General features: G+C 43.9%; 1 long non-coding RNA gene across 1 annotated transcript in view; it reads right to left on the reverse strand.

Moving 5' to 3' along the window:
• Nucleotides 1–25,269, reverse strand: part of LOC136645377 (uncharacterized) — a 61,444-nt gene extending 36,175 nt beyond the window's left edge. The window contains exon 1 of the long non-coding RNA XR_010794122.1: nucleotides 24,957–25,269. This is a non-coding gene — a long non-coding RNA (uncharacterized lncRNA). The remainder of the gene's footprint in view (nucleotides 1–24,956) is intronic.
• Nucleotides 25,270–27,209: the final 1,940 nt, after the last annotated feature.

Raw genomic sequence — 27,209 nt, forward strand, 5'->3', positions numbered from 1 at the left:
AATAGTCTATTGGCTAGCCCTATACATTCTGTTCAACCCATGATATCGGATACATCTGTGAGGGTCTTACTCTAGTCTTTGGATATTTCAAAGAGACAGAGTTGATGCTTTTCATTCATTCATTCATGCATTCATTCATTTGCTTCTTCCAGGCCCTATACCCACTTTACAAACACTTTATAACTTGCTTGGGCCAAAGAGAGTGTTTGAATGCTGGCATAAAATTGTATGTCGTCAGACCTGCAACATCCATTTCTGATGATAAACAGAAGGTCAAATGGATGAACCTCCATACCAGTGGTTCTCACACTTTTAACGCTGGGACCCACTTTTTAGAATAAGAATTTGTCAGAACCCACCGGAAGTGATGTCATGACCAGAAGTGACATCATCAAGCAGGGAAATTTTTAACAATCCTAGGCGGTAATCCTACCCTCACCCAGGAGTAAAAAGCAGAAACACAGTAGCCTATTCAAAGTACAGATCTGTCACATTTCCCCAAATGCAATCACATACCATGGTAGCATCAAGTCTAATGTATTAAAAATAAAAATTTGAAATGAATGGGGACCCACCTGAAATTGGCTCACGACCCACCTAGTGGGTCCCGACCCACAGTTTGAGAAACACTGCTCCACACTTTTGTTCCCCCCCCTCAAAAAACACACTTGGATGACCTTGACTTTAATGAACTATGGAATAGCCAGAGCACCATTCTGAGAAATGGTTAAACACTGAGGAAGATCACAGATTGAAGAGTGTTTGGTGTGTAACCATTTCTCTTCATTTATTCTGTATCATGGCATCATCATCATCATCATGTTCAGTGTTAATCCATCTCATCATATGTCCATCATATATCCAACCCTAACTGGGGCAGGTTAATCCACAATGTAATGATGATACCATGACATTGTGTAACTAATCCCTCAGGTTACAAAGGATAAGGAAGAACTTGACACAGGAATCCCATTTTAGATAGAAAATCATTATTATGTACTTCCATTGGGGGGAGGGGGAGATGTGATTTTATGCATGCATGTTAGATTCCTGGTTTCAAAATGTTACCAGGGTCTTCTGAGCCCCCATTGCTATGCTGGCCAGAAAAAAATCTTAAATTGCCAGGCCACTTGCTCATGAATAAAGCCCTTATTGATTAGTATAAGTAATAAAGGACTCAAGGACAAAGTCATACTCAGGCTCCGATAACTGCAATTAGTTATGTAGGCTTTGCTCATAAAATAGCATTGTCAGAACATGGCCAAAGACTTTGGTTTATCTACACAAACACAGAGACAGATCAACAAACAAAATACTACCGTTAGCTTTGGGTCAGCTTTTGTGAATAAAGTGAGCAAATACATTGTTTCCTTTTCTGCTAACTAATGACCCACAAACAAATATTTAACCTAACAAATTTATGCATTATTTGTCACTGCAAAGCATCTCTGCTGAAACCTCTGTGGTTGGATCGGTTGTTTAGGCCCGTTCACAATACTGATGTATTTGTATATTCACGTATGCATTACAATCCCTGGTGCAACAGAAACATACATTTGAGCAAAAAATGACTTGTTTATTGCACTTTTTTTCTTCTTAACCTCCTGTTCTTCTTAACCTCAGGTCAACCTCATGTTTCAAGTTCGGTGTTTCCTAAATACTGAAAACCTATGATGAAGATGGTTTCAATGTCTTTTTTTCCAATATCTTACCTGCAGCGAACATATTAGCAACTGCCGGTTTAATTAAAATCATGCAAGAGGACAGTTTTCAGTTCCTGTGGGATCTCGTAACCAATGATATCTTTCAGGCAGAACAAAATATTATCTAAAAATCCTGCACTAATGCACCATCCGATGAGGATGTGAGAAAAAGTGCCTCTGCTATTTCTCCAGTGCTGATCAGAAATAGTGAGCAGACCCCCATCCTTCAGTAGCCTCATCTTTTCCTTGCCTTGTTTCCACTGCCAGTTTGTATGCAGGGCTCCATTTGTACCACTGCCCAAAGGAAGAGAGAGAAGTGAGCAGGGTTTGCTGCTTTTTTCCCCGGCTTGTGTCACATGCTTGGAGAAGGAAGAACAGGCAGGTTGATATATGTGCATGTATGTCTAGGTCTGGAACCCTGTTTCTGCCCTTCTCACCAGTTTTGACCCTTCTTTGCCCACTCTCCACCCCACCACTCCCTTACCATTTGTAGCGGGTATGATAGGGTCCATTAGCGGCTGTAGAGCACTGCTGTCTCCTGCAGCGCTGTTCAGAAAATGGCTGCCAATGGAGCACTGTGTACCCCTTTGGCAGACATTTAAGAACATAAGAACAGCCCCACTGGATCAGGCCATAGGCCCATCTAGTCCAATTTCCTGTATCTCACAGCGGCCCACCAAATGCCCCAGGGAGCACACCAGATAACAAGAGACCTCATCCTGGTGCCCTCCCTTGCATCTGGCATTCTGACATAACCCATTTCTAAAATCAGGAGGTTGCGCATACACATCATGGCTTGTACCCCGTAATGGATTTTTCCTCCAGAAACTTGTCCAATCCCCTTTTAAAGGCGTCCAGGCCAGTCACCATCACCACATCCTGTGGCAAAGAGTTCCACAGACCAACCATACGCTGAGTAAAGAAATATTTTCTTTTGTCTGTTCTAACTCTCCCAACACTCAATTTTAGTGGATGTCCCCTGGTTCTGGTGTTATGTGAGAGTGTAAAGAGCATCTCCCTATCCACTCTGTCCATCCCCTGCGTAATTTTGTATGTCTCAATCATGTCCCCCCTCAGGCGTCTCTTTTCTAGGCTGAAGAGGCCCAAACGCCGTAGCCTTTCCTCATAAGGAAGGTGCCCCAGCCCCGTAATCATTTTAGTCAATCTCTTTTGAACCTTTTCCATTTCCATGATGTCTTTTTTTGAGATGCGGCGACCAGAACTGGACACAATACTCCAGGTGTGGCCTTACCATCGATTTGTACAACGGCATTATAATATAAGCCAACAGTGACAACTGTTGACAACAGTTTGACAAGCCAAATTTGACAAGTCAACATTTTGACAAGCCAAATTTGACAACAGTGAAACTCTGTTCTGCTGTCATAAATACCTCAGTGCAACAGCCCAATCTGCAGTAGGACTTGGCTGCCCCGACATAACACTGGGTCTACCAGAGGGCACTTCTCAAGGACACTCTCAAACCTGGAGCCAGCCTTACACAAAACTCGATCTAAAAACGTGGGAGTTTTCCAAGAATCCTCTGGAAAATTTGGGGACAAGATGAGCCTGTTCTGAATCAAGATGAGAGAAATTCACCACTTTCAATTATTCCTTGGGCCATTACACTGCTCGTATGAGCTGTTAAACACACATGCCCACTGCTGCATAGACCACAAATCATCCTGAGGAGGCCATGCTCTTCCTGTGCACTTCAGTTCAAACAGGTCATTGTGGAGGCAAGCAAGCATTGCCTGTACTTGCTGGATAATGACTTTTTTCCTCCCCTTTTTGCTGTTCTTCTGGATTCACCCTCCGCACTTTGGCCTATATTATAAGAGTACCTGACGGAGGACTCCAGTTCCACTAAGATATAACTGCTGTCTCTGCCTGTGTGTCTGCATGAGGCATTCTTGCTTGTGGGCTTTCTGGAAGCTAATTAGTCTCTCATCGTATATAAGGACACCTCCAGGCATCTCTAACCTTGCCTGCTAGGTTCCATTCCGTCAGCCAGTGGTTATAGCATGTTGAAGGCACCCAGCCATGAAGAGACACAGCATCTGGCACTTGGATATCAATCTTGTTTTTAATTTATAATGCCTGCTTTAAAAAAAAAAAATTTTTTTTAATTGCAAACAATTAGACTTCATTTTCTGGTTTGGCTTTTTGTTTAAAAATGGATTTGTCAGTTCCTTTTTGAGACCATATCTTTAAATTTATTGTGTCTGCAGAGGCATTAGTTTTTATTAGCATGAGCCCAAGGCTCAGAGGGCAAACAAATGTAACTTCCATGTAGGCTTGTTACTACTTGTTATACTCTATTGCAACAAAACAGATTAATTTCTAAACAAAACACACACAAAAACCGCAGACCTCTCAATCTTCACAAAATCTCCAAGTATGTCTCTGTCAGCAGCGAGACCCATAAGGGTGTGAGGCTAAGGAATGGCCAAGGCAGGTTGCCAGTTCATTTCTGGGCGATTCTGGCTCTTTCAAAGAAAAAGGAGATCAGAGTGAGGATGATCCAAATGTCTTGCCATTACATTTTCTACTTTCATTAGCCTCTAAAGATAACCATGTCCTACATAGTATTTCTAGAGTGCCAATTACACGTCGAAAGATGAAGCCAATGGCAAACAGTGCCTCATTTTATCACGAGTTTTAGAAATGGGTTATGTCAGAATGCCAGATGCAAGGGAGGGCACCAGGATGAGATCTCTTGTTATCTGGTGTGCTCCCTGGGGCATTTGGTGGGCCGCTGTGAGATACAGGAAGCTGGACTAGATGGGCCTATGGCCTGATCCAGTGGGGCTGTTCTTATGTTCTTATGAGTTAACCCATGATAATTCCCAAACCTATTCTAAGATGCCACAGTAGATATCATGGGGGCAGCCATGTTTGCTTAGACACCTTTTATTTATTTATTAGTCTTATATACCATCTTTTACCCAATAATGCGGATGGAATTGGCTCCCCCTCCCTGCCTCACAACATCCTCAGCAGAATGGTGGAGGCAGCGGCCTTAGAGTCATCACTGTTGCAGAGTTAGAGCTAAGGCAGAGTATTGGAAGGGGATTAGACAGATCTCCACAGGGAGGAAAGAGGTCTGGCAATTAGTCAAGATAGCAAAATGGAACTTCCATCTCCATCTTCCATCTCCATCTTCCTCTGAACACAACAGTATATTCTTTACCCAAAATATTTCTTTACCCAATGTGTAATTCATCTGTGGAATTCCTTGCCACAGGATGTCTGACCTAGTTGGCTTTAAAAGGGGATTGGACAGATTTCTGAAGGAAAAGTCCATCACAGGTTACGAGCTGTGATGGGTATATGAATCTCCTGGCACAGAATGCCAGGTGCAAGAGAGTCACACCACGATACAAGTCTCATGCTGTCTTGTGTGTTCCCTGAAGCATCCAGTGGGCCACTGTGAGATACAGGAAACTGGACTAGATGGGCCTTTGGCCTGATCCAGCGGGGCTCTTCTTGTATTCTTGTACCTTTTTCAACAGACTCAATGTCTGCCCTTTCCATGTATAAAGCTGGAGAGGGGGAAAGGTGTTTCACTTTTACATGAATAGGCTGACAGGGGAAGGGATCCAAAAATTCACCTTCCTCCACCTTACCTCACCCCAGCTGCATGACATGTCCTTCAGTAATATCTGGGTTCAACTTTATTTGTTGATGGAAGTTTTGATCCCTGTGAACTAGTTGGACCCAACTTTCTGTTTGGTGAATATCTTCTCTAGTTCTCTAGATTTTCTCAATTTGTTTCTTGCAAGTGTTTTAAGTGACTCTTGTTTCCTCATAAGCTCAGAGAACCTGTTTAGTTCTCACATTTGTATGTGTTACATGGTGATTTTGCTGAAATTTGGTGATTTGGAAGAGTGAACTTCCAAATAGCTCTCCATGATCGCTAGTATTGGGAACTTCAATTCCTCAGAAGTAGTACAACATGCAGAGCATGCATGTGGCATATCGGTGTGCGTGCGCCAATATCACAAGCTGGGAATGAGTTTTTAGAAAACATACCGTTTTTCTTGGATAAATCCTGTATAAGAGGGCTGATGGTTCACAACCAAACTGATTCCAAATCAAGCTAAAGGGAATTCACATATCACTCCTAGAAACAGAAAGAAGACTAGATTGACCTTGATCTGAGCCAAAAAAACAATTTTTATGTTCTTATGTAATGATTTTAAAAATAACAGGTCCAGCTGAATGTAGAGCTCTGCTCACTTAGATAAATTAAAATGCAAAACTTTCTGTTACAGGTAATGACAACTATTCATCTTCCCCCCTCTTTTTTACAGATAACTTATGATGACTGCATTTTATGACTTATGGTTTTGTTATGATTTTTTGTTACTGATCAAACACAGAAGCAACTCCCTGGGATTATTAGCTGATGTAACAGAAATGAAGAATGTTTACATTCTGTATACCCAGGCAACACCATATCAATAATTAATTACAACTTTGTACTTGTACTCATTAATTCCTATTAACACTCCATGCTGGCCAATGGAGTATATGCATAGCTCAAATGTGCTCCTCTGTTATCAAGACCTGACCATAATCCCAGCTCCCTTAACCACTCTTGAAATATACTTAAACATGTTGTTTTCTCTTCCCCATATTTCTTGAGGTGCTGGCCAAGTAGAAGTGCCCTTTGATCATGCACAAACAGCATTGTCAGGGCACGTTCTGGAACAGAAACCAGGTTTCCTGATTTTAAAAACCAATAGGAGCTTCTGCAGGCATATTTGTGGTTTCCTGTTTTCTTCATGATTTCCCTGGCACTGTGCCATTCAAGGGTTTAATTCTGTTTTCTTGTTCTGATAGTGGCAAACTGCAGAAGACTCTCAAACTGATATGAAAGGAAATATGATTAATAACCATGATGATGATGATGCTATTTTCGCAGAGTGAGGGCCCAATCCTATCCAACTTTCCAGCATCAGTGCAGCTGCAATGCAGCCCCAGGGTAAGGGAACAAATGTTCCCATATCATGATGAGGCCTCTGTGACTGCCGCCCCACAACAGGATGCAGTGCATACTCCACTGGCACAGCTGCACTGGCATCGGAAAATTGGATAGGATTTGGCCCTCAGACAGGTATTATCGACACTGAGTCCTTTCCAAGGACCTGCGATGCCTGACTTTTATCCTACTTTGCTGTTATAAATATCATTACAAGATGTAAGCTGTTTCCTGTAAAGTTGTTTTTTGTAGTTGGTGGATAGTAATTTCTGTGGCGCCTATGATGTTAGCCCCTACGGTGCTGTTCAAAATGTTTTGAAATTACGGAAAGGGCACCAATCACCAATGGGAATACTCTGGTCTTCTTCTGCCACAAGCTTTCAATTTTTATCTGTAAATCTTTGTATTTTGTTATTTTTTCCAGTTCTTTTTCTTCCACTCTACTGTCACCTGGTATTGCTATATAAATTATTTGGACTTGTTTTTCTTTCTTCTCGACTACGGTTATATCTGGTGTCTTGTGTGACAGATGTTTGTCTATTTGTAATCAAAAATTCCATACTATTTTTACATCTTCATTTTCCACAACTTTCTCAGTGTTGTGGTCCCACCCAGTGGCGTACCTAGCAGGGGTGGGGACAGGCCACACTGGGTGCCACCCTTGGGGGGCGGTGACACCACTAGTGACCAAAATTGCCAAAATCATGGTTGTTAGGAATAATACCATCATGTTATATATTGTTTATGTCCAAATCCTAACCAACTTTCCAGCACTGACATAGGTGTGCCAGTGTGGCATCTGTTGCATCCTGCAGTTGAGTGGTAGTCACAGAGGCCTCCTCAAGATAAGGGAATGTTTGTTCCCTTACCTCGGAACTGCATTGCCCTTACCTCGCTGCTGGAAAGTTGGTTAGGATTGAGACCTCAATGTGCAATTTACAGCAGAATGCAATTAAACAAACCAGAGTGAAATATCTCCGCACTATCAAAAGTTATGAAAGTGAGGATTGGGCCATAAGTTGCATGAATTAAAACTAAGGGCGCAATCCTAACTAGTAGTTAGGCCAGTGCAAGTCCCTTGTCCTGGCCCAGGAGTGTTGCAAAAGTGCTTTAAAAGCACTTTTGCACCACCCTGGTGGCAATTAGGCCAGTGCAAGGGACTTGCAGTGGCCTAACTGTGCCGTTGCAGGCTCAAGGATAGTGAGTCTGTGCTGCCCGCTCGGCCGGCACAGGGGTCTGGGGAGGGTGGGGAGGAGGTGTTTTGGGGTGGGGTGGGGGCGATCCCAGAAGAAAACGGGGAGCAGGACCCAGGAGCAGGACCTGGCAGTTATGCCAGATCCCAACCCCATTCCCTGAGCAGCACGGAGCAGCTCTAAGCTGCTCTGTTCTCTGACTTGCATCACCTCCTGACGTGGTGCAGGTCTAAGAACACAGGTTTGTGTTGGCTTATCCGGGGTGGAGGAAGAGTTTCCCCTTGCCTCCAGCTGAGCCGATTCTGGCCCCAATCTTGAGCTGGATACAGTATAGGCCTCCTGACCTGCCTGTTTCCACTGCAAGTTAGAATTGTGCTGCACGTTGTGTTATTTATTTGCCTATTTAATTTTTTATCCCACTTTTAAGAACATAAGAACAGCCCCACTGGATCAGGCCATAGGCCCATCTAGTCCAGCTTCCTGTATCTCACAGCAGCCCACCAAATGCCCCAGGGAGCACACCAGATAACAAGACACCTGCATCCTGGTGCCCTCCCTTGCATCTGGCATTCTGACATAGCCCATTTCTAAAATCATGAGGTTGCACATACACATATGGCTTGTAACCCGTAATGGATTTGTCCTCCAGAAATTTGTCCAATCCCCTTTTAAAGGCGTCCAGGTCAGGCGCTATCACCACATCCTGTGGCAAGGATTTCCACAGACCAACCACATGCTGAGTAAAGAAATATTTTCTTTTGTCTGTCCTAACCCGCCCAACACTCAATTTTAGTGGATGTCCCCTGGTTCTGGTGTTATGTGAGAGCGTAAAGAGCATCTCCCTATCCACTCTGTCCATCCCCTGCATAATTTTGTATGTCTCAATCATGTCCCCCCTCAGGCGTCTCTTTTCTAGGCTGAAGAGGCCCAAACGCCGTAGCCTTTCCTCATAAGGAAGGTGCCCCAGCCCCGTAATCATTTTAGTCAATCTCTTTTGAACCTTTTCCATTTCCATGATGTCTTTTTTTGAGATGCGGCGACCAGAACTGGACACAATACTCCAGGTGTGGCCTTACCATCGATTTGTGGCCTTACCATCGACCAACCACATGCTGAGTAAAGAAATATTTTCTTTTGTCTGTCCTAACCCGCCCAACACTCAATTTTAGTGGATGTCCCCTGGTTCTGGTGTTATGTGAGAGCGTAAAGAGCATCTCCCTATCCACTGTGTCCATCCTCTGCATAATTTTGTATGTCTCAATCATGTCCCCCCTCAGGCGCCTCTTTTCTAGGCTGAAGAGGCACAAACACCGTAGCCTTTCCTCACAAGGAAGGTGCCCAGCCCAGTAATCATCTTAGGGCACAATCCTAACCAGGTCTACTCAGAAGTGAGTCCTATTTTGCTCAATGGGCTTACTCTCAGGAAAGTGTGGTTAGGATTGCAGCCTTAGTCGCTCTTTTTTGCACCTTTTCCATTTCCACTGTGTCCTTTTTGAGATGTGGTGACCAGAACTGGATGCCTTCAGGTGTGGCCTTACCATTGATTTGTACAACGGCATTATAATATTAGCCATTTTGTTCTCAATATCTTTTCTAATGATCCCAAGCATAGAATTGGCCTTCTTCTCTGCTGCCACACATTGGGTCGACACTTTCATCGACCTGTCCACCACCACCCCAAGATCTCTCTCCTGATCTCTCTCACAGACAGCTCAGAACCCATTAACCTATATGTGAAGTTTTGATTTTTGCCCCAATGTGCGTGACTTCACACTTACTTACATTGAAACGCATCTGCCATTTTGTTGCCCATTCTGCCAGTTTGGAGAGATCCTTCTGGAGCTCCTCACAATTGCTTCTGGTCTTCACCACTCGCAAAAATTTGGTGTCGTCTGTAAACTTAGCCACATCACTGCTCAACCCTGTCTCCAGGTCATTTATGATTCGCCTTTTCTTCTGAGGGGAATCTAAAGTGGCTTACAACAATTTAAATATGTATTTTTTCTAAAATAAAACTGTAAAATGCAATGTAAAACAGCAGCAAACAATCACAGGCATAATGGACAAACACACAAGCACATAAAATACAATAATCAATAAATCATAAAAGCATCAATAAAAGCAGCAGGTGTCAGGTGCTAAAGAAGATTAAAATCAGAACACTTGCTGAAACAGAAATGTTTTTAGAGCTCACTGGAGGCTTCTAAAAAGGGAGGAAACCAAAGGGTCCCTCTTTCAAACCACCAGCTCTCTTACTTCTGTAGGTAACCACAAATCTCAAAGGCATATCTAATTTATAACCCAATCCTGTGCCTACCTACTCAGAAGTAAGTCCCATTATAGTCAATGGAGCTTACTCCCAGGAAAGTGCGTATATACAGTTTGAGACGTGCAGGGGGCTGGACATAATCATAAAAAGCCAGCAGCTTACCTTTAGGAACTTGAATAAAATAGGGATCAATGACCTATGGATAAATGATGATGACTACTACGAGGTCAGTGATGATCACTACTACTACGATTACTACTACGAGGCCTGCTTTGAGTGCCACGTGCTGCTCAGTGCTCCTCGCATGTCTCGCCTTGCTTTGCCTTGCCTTGTGTGCTCCCCTCTTCCGGTTCCTGTGCAGGGAACCCATCACAGCCAGCCAGTCAACTAAGAGCCCAAGCCTATGTCTGTCTACTCAGAAGTAAGTCTCAGTATAGTCAATGGGGCTTACTCCCAGGAAAGTGTGCATAGAATTACCACCTTGGAGCACAATCCTATGCATGCCTACTTGGAAGTAAGTCCCATTATAGTCAATGGAACAGGTGTGGATAGGATTGCACCCTGGTGAGCAACTTAGATTCGGCTGCAGTTGTAGCCACGCATGGGTTAAACTATTGCCCCCTCCTTACAGGTTCATGTGCTGGTCCCAGTGCTGTGTGTGTGGTTTGCTAGTTTTTCCTTCCCACCCTTTGACAGTGTTTGAAGGGGAAGATCGTGGTGCACAAGCTCACCGCAACTGGCACATGGGTGAGACTGCAGGCAGGGAAGGCTAGGAGGAGAACAGGAGAGGAGTAACAACAAGCAGTTCCATCTCGGCTGCTGGCTGGGGGGGGGGGGCTGTTGCCATGTACCTGCAGCTGAACCTAGGTTACAATCCTATCCACATTTGCCTGGGAGTAAGCCCCATTGACTATAATGGGACTTACTTCTGAGTAGACATGCATAGGGCCAAGCTCCTAAGGGTGCAATCCTAACCACTTATGTCAGTGCTTTCCAGCACTAACATTAGGGCAATGCAGCTCCGAGGTAAGGGTACAAACATTCCCTTACTTTGAGGAGGCCTCCATGAGTGACACCCAACTGCAGGATGCAGCACATGTCCCACTGGCACCGCTATGCCAGTGCTGGAAAGCACTGACATAAGGGGTTAGGATTGTGCCGTAAGTCTCTCCTCTCTTCTGTGTGCCTTCCTCCTGTGTGTGTGTCTGGACGAGCTAAACTGTTGCCCCCTGTCCCCCCCCCCAGCAGGCAGCAGAGATGGAACTGCTTGTTGTGTGCTGTTGGGACTCGACATCACAGTGGTTGTGGCAGGCAAGCAGCAGCAGCACACCCAGTCCCCGGCTGCCACCACCACCACCACCACTACCATCTCAGCTGCTGGGGCCGACTCCTCCGCAGTTCCTGCCATGCACCTGCAGCCCAATCTAAGTCGTGCATGTGGCAATGGCAGATAAGAAGTTGACTGCTTCCTCCCTTAATCCTCCTTTCTCCCCCTTAATCTCCTTTCTCCTGCAGCATTCTCTCTCCTCCTGTATGCCTCTGTGTGCCTGCAGCAACCTGATCATTGAGCACAGGCATTGTTGCCAGCACATTGTAGCCCCCCCACCCTGTAGCCTGGTACATCTGCTACCCCCTGCACCCTCTTAGCTACGCCACTCTTGGACAAAAGGAACAAAAGTCTGGCTTGGGCTCCATGTCTTTCTAGTACTGATGTTTGATCAAAGACACATGCCAGGTATGCCCAAAACAAAAGGGGTGTTGGATAACATTATCTTCAGAACAACTCTGTAAGGTTGGTTAGCCTGAGAGAGAAGAGCAAGGACAAGGTCACACAATGAGCTTCACTGTGAAGCATGAATTTGAATTCAGGGCTCTCCCTGTGCCGCTGTGGGTCTCCATTTCCCTTGTTAAGAAGCAACTGCATTGTATTTTCTAGGGCTATGTACTCCAACTATATTTTGCATTCCAGCTTCCCTTTCTGATGCTGAACACTTCTTGTTTGTTTGTGATCTAACAGGCTGTTGCAAGTGCGCCTTACAATAATCGCGTCTCTTGAGTGAATATTTGCTGTCAGTGACCAGCAACAGTTGGGTAAATTGCTGCCACTTGATTCAAAACCCCATGAATAAATCCTCTCCTAGGTGTTAGTTAAACTGACTGGTTTATTTCTAGCTCACTGTATCTTTGAATATCATAACTTCATTGAAAAAAGGTTCCTGCGGTAACAATGAGCTATTGCAATACAATAACGCATTGTAAAAAGAATTTGTTCATTGACAACAATTTCCTGCAAGTAAGAGTATTGTTAAAAGGGCTCTATTCATTCAGAGCAATTTCCGCCAACTTAACTGAAATCTGAAAGCAAATTTAAAAAATGATTTCTACTACATACAGAAAGCAAGAGGGGGGGGGGGAAACCTCAGAGAATAGACTTGGCATGGAATAAAATTGAAATATTTGCTATCTGTACATTCAAGCTGATAGCCCAAAATATTGTATATGTAACTTGACACATGATGTCATGACATCAGCCCCCAATCTTTAGCCTGTCTCTCATGCTATTGACCAGAGAGTTACTCAGCAAGAGGTGGCTATGTCTACAGACCTCTAGCTAGAATGATGGACTGCAGTTTATTGCATAGGTGGATAAGCCTAGGGCCAGCCCAAGTCCTCCTGATGCCTGAGGCAGCAAGCCAAATGCCACCCTCCTTGTTTGATGATGTGCCAGCCTTTGCTCTTCTAGTGCTCTAACTTAGCATTCCCCCTTTTCATTTCCTCTTTCTCTTTGTCCCTCTCTTCCTTTTCCAATTCAAGGAGCGGTAGGAGGAGAAGTGGAGGAAGGTAGGCAGAAATGGGCACCCCCCCACCAATCTTCTCTCGGAGGGGACCTCTTCAGTTGATCTACGAAGGCCAAATCTGCTAAGTTAGTATAAACACTGGCTGAATCTGGTCCAAAACTGTCACTGTCCCAAAGTATTAAAGATCAACAGGAACTGAAGACCTCTGGATGATGTGCGATACAAGGACCGGAGATGCCAAAACCACACATGCAGTTCTAAAAGTAAAAATAAGAATTCATCATACTGGCACCAATAATCAAATACCACCAAACAATCATCAAAAAAATTCAAACACCTGTCCAGCAAACCAGATAAAATCAAATACCGCCAAACAAGTTCAAATACCACCACATGCGATTTAATAAATTCTGCACACAGCGTAGAATCAACGCAAAGGCAAGGTGAAATAAAATTGCAGTGTAGAATCAACGCAAGGGCTAGGCAAAATAAAATGGTTTGAACCAATTCGAAGGCAAGGCATAGGCAAGTTAGAACAAAATTGGAAAAGACTGCCAAAATCACCAAATTCTTGACACTTTGTTGTGTCTGCCCGAAAACGTTTAATGAAAGCGAACTATAAAGCGACCAATGACCAGCACATGACACAACTAATACAGTAAGTGTATTCAGTTAAAGCCTGGGTGAATGGATATCGCCCGGTATATAACACACTTCTAAGGGGTGTTGGGGCGGGGGCAGGAATGGGTGATTCTGAGAGGCACAGGTATGACGCTGGGCCTGTGGTGTCTTGTCGCGGGGCACGGGTGGCAGCCCCCTGGGGTACCCACAAACTATTGGCATGAAAACAAGCGCCCCCAATAAACCCGCAGGCAAGATTCCCGCAGGCAGGGAAAAAAGACAGGCAAAGGATCAGCGGCGGTGGCAAGCCCTCGGCAGACGACCTGCCGGCACGAGCTCTCTCCTAGCGACGGGGTGAGCTGCTGGATAGATGGAGCCAAGTGGGGCTGGCGATCTACCTCTGACCCCTCCGCGATGTACAGGTAGATCGCGATCTACCTGTTGGACATTCCTGATATATACAAACACCAGTTTCCTGGTTCTGTTCCTGTCAGATTTTGCTGCCATACTGTATTGCCAGCAAAGAAACCCAGAGTGAAGCTATGTAAATAATGGGGTGGCGTCTATAAATGGGAGCAGGTTCCATTCTCATCAATAATAGATTCCAGTGAGTGTTACCAAGAAAATTGTTATAATCAGCAAAACAGATGAAATATGGGCTCCTTACAAATCAACTGTGCCAGCATGGTTCAGAGATGAGGGACTAGGCTGAGTCCTTGCTCCATCTTGACATTTCAATGATATTAATAGGCGGTTGTCATTTGCTCTTGTGGGAAACAAAAATGTGGTAAAGGGTAGTATTTGACACAGTGCCTCAGGCACAAGGAGCCAACCCTCTAAAGGCCAAACTGCACTATGCTAAATGGGTGGCTGCTTGCCTTAGTGGCAACTGTGCATCTCACTCCCTCTCTGTAATATCTGTGAGAATTTATCCATCTCTTGACATTGTAGAGGAGTGTTCACCCCTTGCTTGGGTCCAGTCATCAGATGTACACAAAATAGTCAGAAAGAGGGTTATTTTGATGCATCAGGTGAGATACGCATAGCAACTTGTGCATCTGAGCCCCAGCCACACAACAATCAAGTCTTTATCTAGTACAGTAAGGAATTGTAAACCTACATTCATACAAACCCTAATCACCCACTCAACACCTTCCACCACATCCCCACTGTTCTCAATAGAGAGAAACTACCTTTGAAGAACCAGTCCAAACTAGTTCAAGCTGACAGAGGGTGCAATCCTAACCCACTTTCCAGCACTGACATAAGGGCAATGCAGCTCTGATATAAGGGAACAAACATTCCCTTACTTCGAGGAGGCCTCCATGAGTGACACTCAACTGCAGGACGCAGCACACGCCCAATTGGCACCGCTATGCCAGTGCTGGAAAATTGGTTAGGATTTGGGCCAGAACCTAGCTCTGATGTCCAAGACAAGAAAGCTCATGGTAAGGTCACCCTATTATAATGGCTTCCCTCCTTTTTCCCTTTCAACATCATCTTGCCAGTATTTTGTTGCATCTTGCCATCCCTGCTGCACACCATTGGCTGCTGGCTGAGTTAGGGATGGGGTCAGGAGAATGCAAAACATTGTAATGATGTCAGAACACAAGTAAGCTCTACTAGATATTTTGGAGGGGACATTGTGCGCAGCTGCTATTTTGGGCAAGATGTTCAATGAGGATGTATTGTGTGCCCTCAATCCCAGGCTCCTTGCATTACATGAGCCTTTTCTCCGCTCTGCCTGTCAACATGATGTGTACCTTTGCAAGGTAACTAGCTCAGATGGGAAAAGGTGAGTGAGAGCTCTTTGGACTTGGAAGGAGCAAGAAAGGAAAGTGCAAACTGATAACTTTTACTGGCTGGCCCCTTATCTCCAGTTCCAAAATAACGTGTGTAAAGCAAAACCACAGCAATGTTCTGGGGCATCTCTAGTCTTGTCCTCTCCTTGACCCCTGTTATATGCCCATAAAGGTACACAGAGTGCATTCTGTATAGTTCAGATCAGGCAGCTGAATAGCTGCTCTGATAGGTGAAAGAAAAGGAATGGGGTATTTCAGACTGAAACAAGAACTGCCAGACACAATGTGTGCAGTGGTCCTTATAAGCACAGGTTGTAGCAGTGAGGGGAGAAAAAGAAGAGAAGTTAAGGTTTGGTTAAAAAATAGCAATTTACAGTCTTCATGCCTTGGTAAGGTCACTTGTGTATTCATCTGCAACAGAATGAGGCTTTAAGGGCAGAGATCAACAATGACGAGAATATTGGTAATGTGGGATAAACTGGTTTAAAAGGAATAGCCTATTTTTATACCAGGAGGTTCGGAGGCAATCTAGAGAGACTGCAAGCTAGAAGAAAAAACTATTTTTCCTTCTCATCAATTGAAGATGTATATAAGGCATTTTTAAAAAGCCATTCTACTGTTTCGCTAGTGATTTCCAAATCTACCCTACCAGGTCTAAGGATTTCAGGGGAATATCATTCTAAACCAGCCTTGGAATTTTCAGCTTCTGATTGAGAGGTCATTGTTTATGTGAGGCACCTTTTCAGTGGGTGCTAGATGGCTCATACGTTTTTGAGACCGACATTGTGTTTTCTTGAAATGTGCCTGATATGGTACTTTTTAGTACCAAAACAAGTCCTGTGGTACGAAACAGGTATTGTGCTTATTGAATGGGCCCAGTTTAATGACTCTCCCCCACATATTTTGCCTCTTGTCCTAAACTCCTTAATTTTTGTCTTCTGTCTCCTGATTCTGGGCTTGAGAACCCTGCTGTGCGTGACTAGAGCGACAGCCTCAAGTGTTTTGCATCCACAAGAGGAAATTAGGTCAGTGCCCTTCCCAAGCTTGATGAGTTGCCAGCTTGCGAACATAGGACATCTGCTCAGTATCAAATGGGCTGGCATAATGTTTTGTTGGAATAAAGGGGCTGAAGGAGCAGCATCCTAGGGGGTGATGAAGAGTGCAGTTCAGAGCATGCTACCTTGCCTGACCTGCCAAGAGCAGCAGTGTTCATCTGCTGTGCTTCTTTTATTGCATGTAGCCTGGGCATTTGCTCTCTTTTTATTATCTACCTCTTCTATTGCCAAAACTATGAAGAGGTTCAAAAAAAAAGGAGAGAAAACCAGTCTACAAGTGCAGTCAAAAACATTTATGGGACTTTAAACTTTCAGTCTGCAAAAGTTTTATGCTAAGCTCTTGCTGAAGAATAAATGTTGGTGAAAAGTCAAGTTGCTTAAAAGGTTTATAGGGCTCACAAGTGTGAATAAAGACTTGAAAACAGATACTCCCTGTCATGCCCAAATCCAACTGATGGCAAAGTGAAGTATTGCTGGAGCCTAAGACAGTCCCAGCAGTGTCACTGTTTTCACTTTGCACAGAGTGCCCACGTGTCAGAGGGTCGCTTGCTAGAATTCCGTTTGTGTGTATCATGTCTTTCAGGTTAAGGCTTGCTGGTTATGCCCAAGAGCTTCTAAAATTTTGGAGTCAACACTGCTTTCTGACCTTCTATAGTGAGTTTTCGTAAGAACATAAGAAGAGGCCTGCTGAATCAGGCCAAGGGCCCATCTAGTCCAGCTTTCTGTATCTCACAGTGGCCCACCAGATACCTCAGGGAGCACTCGAGACCCGTATCCTGTTGCCATTCTTTTGCATCTTGCATTCAGATTTAGGCTGCCTCTAAAATTTGGAGGCTGTAAATTTTTAAAGGCCTCTAGGCGAGTGGTTCCCAAACTGGTGGGTCATGAAGCACCAGCCAGGGAAGCACTTGTCCCTGCCCCTTTAAGAGGTGGGAAGGGGAGAGGGCAGGAATGTGATCCTCAGGAGGCTTTTTAAAAACTTACCTATGGGAGTGCTAGCCTCTGGGGTGTATGGGATGCACCAAAGATGCCTCTACAGGGCTCTCCAAGCCTCCAAAAGGTTAAAAAAACCATGATCAAACACTGGAAGTGGTTTTCAATTGCATTTTTTTTTTACTGTTTCTGAGTTTTGGAGAGCCCTGAAGAGGTATCTGTGGGACTTCCCACATCCCCTGGAACCTGACACTCCCTTAGGTAAATTTTAAAAAAACCCTCCCACTGGCAGCAGTACAATCTGCTTGTAGGAGTTGGGGAAGCACTGCTTTAGGCCAGAGGTGTCCAAACATTTTGGCAGAAGGGCTGCATCATCTCTCTGACAATGGGTTGGGAGCTGGGAAAAAGTTAATCAATTTACATTTAAATCTGAATAAATTTGAATGAATTTACATAAATGAATATATTAGAGATGGAACTTATATGAATGAATGAAGGTCTCGCGATAGCTCAAGGTCTGTAAAAGACCTTGTGCAAAGCAAAGCCAGCCTTTCCTTTGCTGCCACTGCTGCTTCACAGATGTGAAACAGCAAGCAGCGGAGGAAGCTCTCAGCCTGCAGCTCATGTGAGATGTCAAACAGTCAGCCCTCACGCTGAGAGTAGTTGCGTTGGGCCAGCACAGGCTCCAGCAAGTCTCCATAGGGCCAGAGGCTCATTGGAGACTGGGGTCTCCCTGTGGGCTGGATTGGGGGTCCCTGAGGCTGCAAATGGCCCCCAGGCTGGGGTTTAGGCACCCCTGCGCTAGGCCATGAGCCATCACAATATCCTATGGCAAGGAGTTCTACAGGTTAACTACTCCCAGAACAAACAAATATTTTCTTTTGTCCATTCTAACTCTCCTACCATTCCTGTCCTATCCAGTGGATGTCCCCTGGTTCTGATGTTGTGCAAGAGGGAAAAGAACCTCCCTCTATCCACTCTATCCATCCCATCATACATAATTTTATATGTCTCAATCATGGTATGAACCTAGACTGAAGAGCCCCAAACACTGTAGCCTTTCCTTATATCCTCTGTTGAAATTTATTCCAAGTGATATAAAATTCCCTTCCTTCCTTCCTTCCTTTCCACTTCCAAGTTCCAAAACACATGAAGAACACAATGTCCTTCATAACTAAAAGTTTTGAGGTTTCAGAATTGCAAACAACAGAGCCCTGCAAGGACAAATCACATTCGGTGAGTACAATCAAATTCAATGATCAGCTTTGTGAAAAGGGGATTATAATGAACTGCTTTCTGATATTCTTTCAAGGATGATTTTTTTAAAAATGAAGACAGTAAGTGCATTTTGAAAGTGGTTACTTGTAAAATGATAATCAAATCCCTTCCAGCTTTCTAATTATTTGCATTTATTATCCTGAACATTTGTTTTGCCTAAAAGCATTTTGTTTCCTGGTCTGGAAGAAAAACATGTTGAATGGGCGGGAAGGCTGGGCAGGGGCTGGTGTGCATCACCATTTTCTTGCAGGAATAGTTGTCAAGGCAGAGGACACAGGTAAACTCTCCTCCGATTTAGGATTGATCCAATTGCAGTGACTGCAGCAGCCTGACTTTCATGTTTGACCCTCTCATTCCAATCTTTTTCACTAATATTGTTGCTCATCCTTTCCTTTGGGGATCCTCCTTGCCCCTTCACTGGCTCTCTTGAATGCCTTGGGCCTGGTGGCTAAGCATCATTGCTGACACCTTTTCACCTGCTGTGTGCTGATAGTGACAGGAGCAGATAGCACTGCAGGGCAATGACAGTCTCTCTGTGTCAAATGGCATCTAGCAGTCAGTGCATGCTTGTGCCGGACTTCACCGCCCACTTTCTCTTGCCCTTGGCAGGGAATGCTTTTTTGAACAGCAGCCTTGCTTCCTAACCTCCAGGACTCTGACAGCCTCCACACATGCCCGACTTGAGGAACAGTCACCTATGCTGTAGGGCTGAGCTGCTGCAGGGGGCAGCTTTTCATGCATTTCTGTTTTCACTTTAATTTACCTGTCACAATTTAGCTCCAAATAGTGTTCATAACATGTATTGATTGATTCATAACCTTACTAACTGCTCTTTCACTAAAAAAGCTCAAAGTGGTGTACAGAATATAAAAACAAAACATACTGTAGACACTTAAACTGAAGGAAGATGTCATTTTAAAGAGACGTGATGATGGGTTCTGCACTGATGGAGTGAGCCTGGCTTCCTCTCATTTGCACAGCTTGTGTGGCTTATGGATATTTGATCACACTGGGTCAGCCGTCCGTGTTGACCGCTCACTTAGATTTTAATTATTTGCCTTATATAAAAAACCGAAACCTTTTAAAAAAAACAATTGCAAAACTCTTTTGGAGGATGAGGGGAGGTCTACTGAAGACATCATGGACACTTGCCAAACAATATCACCCACAGTCAGATTTGCTGAGTACTTGCCTAATCCCCCCGCCCAAAAAAACATTCAGCCCTGCAGAAGAAAAGATAAGTTTGTGTAAACATGTTGTAAGGTAAAAGGACTTACAAACCAACATGATCAAGAGGTTAGATGACTGTTTCTAGGAGAAAAGGCTACAGAACATAAGGTCACACAACAAAACTGTTTGGCAATAGATTCAGGATATACAAGAAAAGAGTTTGCTCACCTAACATGTAATTAACCTGCAGAATTCAGTGCCAGGGTTTGTGATGGTGGCCATTGGCTTAGGTATATTGATAAAAGACTTTAACAAATTCATGGTGGCCAGGTCTGTCAATGGATATTGGACATTATAGATAAATGGAACCTCACCGGTAGAATGTCTCTGAACACCAGTTTCTGATGGTTTCTGATGGTGAGGAGAGCAAACTGAAAGAGAGGGCTACAGCCTTTCTTGTGGGTATCTGAAAAGCATCTGATTAGCCAATCCAGGAAACAGGGTGATGAACTTTGTATCCATCAGCAAGGCTGTTCCTGTGTTCTCGTGTTAAATGGGCCTTACTGCTCTGCAGGGCAATGACATGGAAAAGCCCCAGTGTTTCATTTCAGCACCCACTGAATTCTGGAACAAAAAATCCAGGATTCCTGGCCATACAAGCTACTATACAAGCTACTATACCACACAAGCTAGCTACTATAAGCCCCCATTAATATGTCCCTTGGGCAACGTGGTTGCTGCTACCTTTGTAGTTGCACACATCTGCCCATGAGGTTTGCCTCTCTTATGTGGGCATCTTGTGTAAAAGCACAACGGAGCCCAACTGGGTGGTTGGTATTTTTATACATTCCATGGAGCAGCAGTGAGATGGTAGCAATCCTATACTGTAGTCACAATCAAACGGATCAAAGTCAACCCTGGAATTTTTTGTCATGAGAGGTGAATGAGAACTTGTGAATGATGTTTGCAAAAATCAAAACAGTCAAGAAATATCAACAAATTCAAAAACATTCAGATTGTGGAGTTTTGAGGAAAAAGTCCACATTAATGCAAAATTGCATCCAAAATTCACATTGGTCATTTTGCCAAAGTTAAAATATTTGTGAACCTGCCTAGAAAGAGATATTTACCCAATATGGAAGAGTCTCAAGTACTAGAAGTTGAACTTGAAATGCAAAACCTTTCATACTACCCCCTCCCCCAGTCCAGGTTTCTTGATAACATTGTTCTGAATAAAAATGAATTGCTGTGTGTATTGATATTGAACATTAACTTAAATATGACCAACTTGGAAACTTTCCCAGCCAATGCATCTGGACCTGCACAAAACACCATAAAGAATGGGAATAACAGGGCAAAATTTAGTGTGTGAATACAAGTATTTTAGATTTGGAATAACTATGATTCTTTTCTGTAACATTTTACAAAGCTCTCTAGCCAGTGCAACAGCATGCATTTTTTCAAGTGCCAACTGTCTCAGTGTAGATAGTCTCTGAGAATTTCATTACTTCCACTTACATGGAACAATTTTTCCCAAGGTTGTCTTTTTTTAATGTCACAAAAATATGGAGACAATTGAGCCAAAGTTTATTTTTTCAGTTCTCTTTATTTGTGTGGCAGAGTTAAGCCCATACACATTTCTCCTACGAATTTTGGGTTACAACTGATTCCAAAGAAGTATTTAAAAAATCATATTCCTTCCCTTTCCTACTCCCTCTCCAGATGCTGTCATGTAGCTTCCTGCAATAGAGGTGTTGATTTTTTTTTTTTTCCTGGAGGTTTTTCTATCCCTTTCAATGATTTTTTTTTTTTTAAATTGGGAGTTTGATTCTGCAGTTTGACCACTGAAGTTTGTTAGCCCACCTTTTAAAATGAAAGGGAGGAAATTAAATACTGAACATCCAAGATAGTGGGATGGGGTCCATAGAACCACATCATGATAAAATTGTTCCTTAACAAAACAGTGGCTTCTTTTTGAGCAGTTTAGATAAAGAGATGCTTTTTTTTATTATTCATACTTCTGCGAGGTTTTGATCAGAAAGATAAAGTGCATGGCGAGAAACCCCATAGAAATTATCACTGAGGGTCATAACAGATCACAAATACTCGTAAAATGCCTATAGTTGTTGTACCAATGTACTATGAACAATAATCTGTAAGGCAAATGTCATTCTTTAAACATTAAACTGGAGTTGTTACCAAATTGTTTTTGTTTGCTTTAATTAGATCTTTTTGGCCTCAATTTGGAATTGCTAAAGTGCCTTTTATGGAAACAGGATTGCTAAACTTAAATGAATGGGACTTAAAAGTGCTAAGTTGTGACCTTTCTTCCCCCCCCCTTAGAAAAAGTTTGCATGTGCACACCCTGGCACCTCCCCCCCCCCCCGTTGCCTCCTCACCTGGCCACTACTTCAAACCAGCTGGTTAAAACATACTGGGAATAGAAGAAGGAGTCCTCTTTCCTTAACAGCATGCTCAACCAACCTGTTTTGAAGAAGTGATCAGCAGCATTCCTGGTAAGCTGTGCAGCTGCACAACTTGAGCTGTGCACGGCTCAGCGCTTGGCTGAGCCAGAAGTCAGCAATGACATATGATGTAATCACCAAATACTGGAAGACATCACTTTGCTGCCAGAGGAATATAGGTGGTCAGGTGAGGAAAGTGGCAATGGTGACAACAGGCTGACCCTTCCTTCCATCTCTGCTGCATTGCCTGCTCTTGGCTTGAGGTACTTTTCTTGTTCCAAGAGTGGTTGGGCAAGCCAGGTGGAGGTAGAACAGTGGAGTGGTCAGATTACAGGTGCAGCAGCCCCTTGTTTTCCAATGGTCTCCTGCAAGGTACCTGTAGCATCAGGTGCTCTGTAATGTTCCCAGTTGTTGAGTGTAAGTATGTGCATACATTCTATACGCAGACCCAGCATATTGATCATCACTAGGTCAGCATGAATTCCCTGTGAGGATGGCCCTGAGGACATGCAATGCCCACTACAGCTGTGGATGAAAGGCACAGCTGTTCAGGAACATTGCATTATGCCCTCGGCAGCATGTATTGCTGGCACCTCCCTGCAGCATGTATCTGCACCAATTGTCTGCTTGAGGCAACAGCACTGGAGGAGGTGGAGGTGGGCTGCCACTCCTCCAGTCATCTTTTTCTCGCTCTCAGCTCACAGAAGAGGGTCAGAGAGCAAGACAAAGTGGCTGGGTGGACACTGGTTGGGAGAGGGTGCAAGATGTTGCGGGGTGCCCCTGCCAATTCACCACCTTCCCTAGTTTCCACCTTGAAATGCTACTCCACCTGGCCTCAGGGGTAAGTCAGCCATGCACAAGACTGCATGTGTGGAAAACAGGACTACAGGGGCTCAATGGAGCTCTGTAACTCCTACTGTCCCACAGACAGGCATACATGCTGCCAAGGGCATACTGCAATATTCCTGAACATCTGTGCCTTTCATCCACAGCTGCAGTGCGCATGCATGTCCTCAGGGCCATCCTCACAGGGTATTCATACTACCATAGTGATAATCAATATGCTGGGTCTGTATATAGGGTGTATGCACATGCTTACACTCAACGACTGGGAACATTACAGTGCACCCAATGCTACAGGTACCTTGCAGACCATTGGACTGGGCTATATGGGATTTTCTCCTGCATATGCAAGATAGCTGCCCATAAAATAGTTTCACATTATATACAATTTATGAGTAGATATATAATAACTTTTTTTAAAAAAAACTGAACAAAGAAGGTTTAGACTTTGTTTAGCTGCAAACTGGCTCATATTTTGTAAATCTGAACCAGTTGTCCTTGCCTCACTGGAGTAAATTGATTAAAATCAAGGCAAAAACTATTCAGATAATTAAGGCTCAATGTGGTGTACTTGAAGTGGAATGCTAGGATGAAGGAATAGATGCCACTTTGGAAAATATTCACGACTATGTCCTGACCTAATTAGCATTTCACAATAGGCACAATTATCTCATCGGAGAAGGCATATCATTACTTGTCATTTTGATTGTTGCCTCATCTCTCTGAGAGAGGCTTCTTGAATCTCTGGTCCTGCAAACCAAATTCCTGATAAGATTATGCATTTGCTGTATCAGTGCTGTAATTCTTTAGATGAACATTTCTAAGCCCTTGCGCTAGTTGTTAGTGAATCTTTCATGTACACTGTTTTATGACTTGTACAAATACACGCATACGCCATTTAACGCAGGGGATAACCACCAGAAAGTATTATAATACGGTACAGTACAATTTTTCAATCGGTTGATAGATTTGATTGTTGGAGACAAATATCTAGTCACTTATGAACTTGTCTGTTGTAATGAAAGTAGAAACCAAAATATCCAGGCTTGTATGCATGGATGGAAGTCATTCTGGGTAAGAAAATTGAAATGTAGGGCAGCAGTGATTTTGATATCACAGTAAGAGGTGCATTGTATTATGTTGTTTGTTGTTTGTCTCATGTGGCATCATTTCATAAAGTCTGCAGCTGTTGCAAACTTGCACCTGTTACCAGAGCCAGCCCATAGATCTATGCTATACATTAACTGTATATCTCTGTTATAATAGGTTAGTTAGCATGACTTCTTCCAAAGAATGATGGGAAATGTAGTTTGGTGAGGGTACTGACATTTCTACCTTACAGAACCATTGATCCCAGACTTATGTGGGAAGAGGTGAATTATGCTTCCTTATGCAACAAACTGTTGTACCCACAGTACTGCAAATCAGCATGGAGAAAGACTGGCTAGTGCCTGTTTTTCTGCTACTGTGTGGTGGCAAGATAAGCATGTTGTATGTTTGAGGGGCAAATCACTTTGACATGGGCTGGGTCAGGGCCATCTGATCTCAGCCACGTTACGTTCTCAGCCAGTTAAAGTTACCTCCTAATTAATTCTATGGCCATTTCCACATACGAGGCTTTATGCAACTTTTTCTTCAATCAGGTTTGTCACATGCAATGGAAAACCCACACAGGCCAGAAGATTAATTTGCATTGCAAATACCTCTATATTAGGTTATTTTCTTCTTCCACAATAAGAAAAACCAGACATTAATAACACCAGATGTACAATGCCAAAGCTTCAAAGGCAGTTTCAGCTTCACATGCAAAAATGCCCTCATTTACCAGTGGTAAATTACCTGCATCCACTGGGTAGGGATATTTACTACTATCCTGATGTGAACTCAGCAGTTCTTGTAGGTACAGGCTCCAAAGGGTGAAATCTTGCACAAGCCCTGAGAGAAGGAGAGAGAGAGAGAGAGAGAGGCTGAGGCGTTGCTGACATCATCAGACCTTTCCTCATTGGTTTCCAGCCTCTCTGACCATTGGGGTCACCGCTGAAGACATGCAGAGCCCAGATGCTAAACTAAGGATCTCATCTTTTCAGTTGCTGCATCTGGCTCTTTGGCTGCCTCTCCAGGCTGATCTGTTGGCAATCCTGGATTTGCCTGTGGGTCTGTCATCTGTCATATTGTTAGGCTGCTGACAGGCTGTCTCTGCATGCCTGGCCTTCCTCGGCTGCTTTGCCTTTCAGCTGCATTTGCTGCCACTGATTGTATTACAGGTTTCAGAACAAAAGAGAAGGAAACACAGTTATGACCTGTCATTTAGAAGTCAAACTCAGGAGAGATTTTCCATCCTACATGGACAGATATAGACATTTGCTACATATTTATTATTATAAGAAATGCTTTAAAACTGGGTTAGGAATCGACAGCTTTTCCATTGTGTGCTAGCTAGGGAATGCTGACTTGCCTTCATAAGGACTCAGATAAGGCGCAATCTAGTCAAAGGTCAGCATGTGCTTTCTCCCACTAAAGTCAATGTGACTTTAAAGTACTTAAATTTCAATGCCTTGAACTAATATTCTTGACCTGAAGAGATCTACCTACAGGGATGACCCAAGCCAATCTGCCACATGACATGGGGTGACTCCCCCCCCCCCAATTCCACTGCCCACCTCCAATGCCAGCATGTTTGCCAGCAGCTTGCACCTCCACACGCACACCAGGATAAAACACACTTCATCATTTTCCTCCTTCTCCTCCACCACCACATTTTTCTCTACCACCACCCTTGTAAAGTAGCCAGGTGGGGAGGATCCTGGAAATGGAAACTCTGTGCTCCTAGTTTCCAAAAAGTGGCAAAGAGGAGAGGCAAAAGTGATGGAGCAGAGAAGGTGGCAGCTTGGGATTACAGCGGTAGTGGAGGTAGAGGAGGAGAATGATGAGTACAGTGTCCAAGGACAGGGCAGAAGAAGAGCATGGCCAGGTGGAACAGCAGACAGGTGACATACTGGAAGAGATGGTGGGTGGCACAGGGTATGGGGTACTTTCCCACCAGTTTGCCATCTCTCCCAGCCTACCACTCGAAGCAAGCTCTTTGGTTAACCTCATTCTGGGCCACCAATTCCTATCCTACAAATTGTGAATGGTTTGGGTTTCTATCCATTTAGTTGTCATGGCTTTCTCCATAGAATTCTGAGAGTTGTAGAGGCTGTTAAGAATTCTGATAGGAAGTCTGAGGGCCAAACTACACATTAGACTGAATGCATCATTTGGGGCAGAGGTGGCATCAGGGGTCAACCAGACTGAACACCTGCCAAAGGTCTACACCTATCAAAGACCCCTCCTGGCTAATCCAACCCTTCAACTCTCAGTAGTGTTGGCATTGGTAGTACTTACTGTGTTGTCAGGGTAGCCAGGAGGTGTCATAGGGGTCCCAATGCAAGGTTTTACACCAAGACCATCAAGGATTTGTTTTGTTCAACATGGACTTTATTTTGTTCAACATGGACTTTATTAAACACATTATTAAAAATAAAAGTTATAGAAAAGGCATACAATGAAAATATATATATTACATATATAATGAGAGAGAAGTGGGGGGCTGTATCAAAATATTATCAGACGCATGATAATAATTTGGGATCACAGATTTAGCTTGATTGGTCTAGCACAGGGGTGTCCAAACATTTTGGCAGGAGGGCCACATCATCTCTCCGACACTGTGTCGGGGGCCGGGAAAGAAAAATAATTAATTTACATTTAAAATTTGAATAAATTTACATAAATGAATATATTAGAGATGGAACTTGTATGAATGAATGAAGGTCTTGCAATAGCTCAAGGCCTCTAAAAGGCCTTGCACAAAGCAAGGCTGGCCTTTCCTTCGCTGCCACTGTTGCATCACAGACGTGAAACAGCAAGTAGTGGAGGTAGCCCTCATCCCACAGCTCACGTGAGAAGTTGAACAGTCACCCTCACACTGAGAGCAGTTGCATCGGGCCAGCACGGGCTCCAGCAAGTCTCCAGAGGGCCAGAGGCTCATTGGAGACTGGGGGCTCCCTGAGGGCCGGATTGGGAGTGCCTGAGGGCCGCAAGTGGCCCCCG

The sequence above is a fragment of the Tiliqua scincoides genome, chromosome 3 (assembly GCF_035046505.1).
Source record: "Tiliqua scincoides isolate rTilSci1 chromosome 3, rTilSci1.hap2, whole genome shotgun sequence".
NCBI classification, from domain to species: domain Eukaryota; kingdom Metazoa; phylum Chordata; class Lepidosauria; order Squamata; family Scincidae; genus Tiliqua; species Tiliqua scincoides.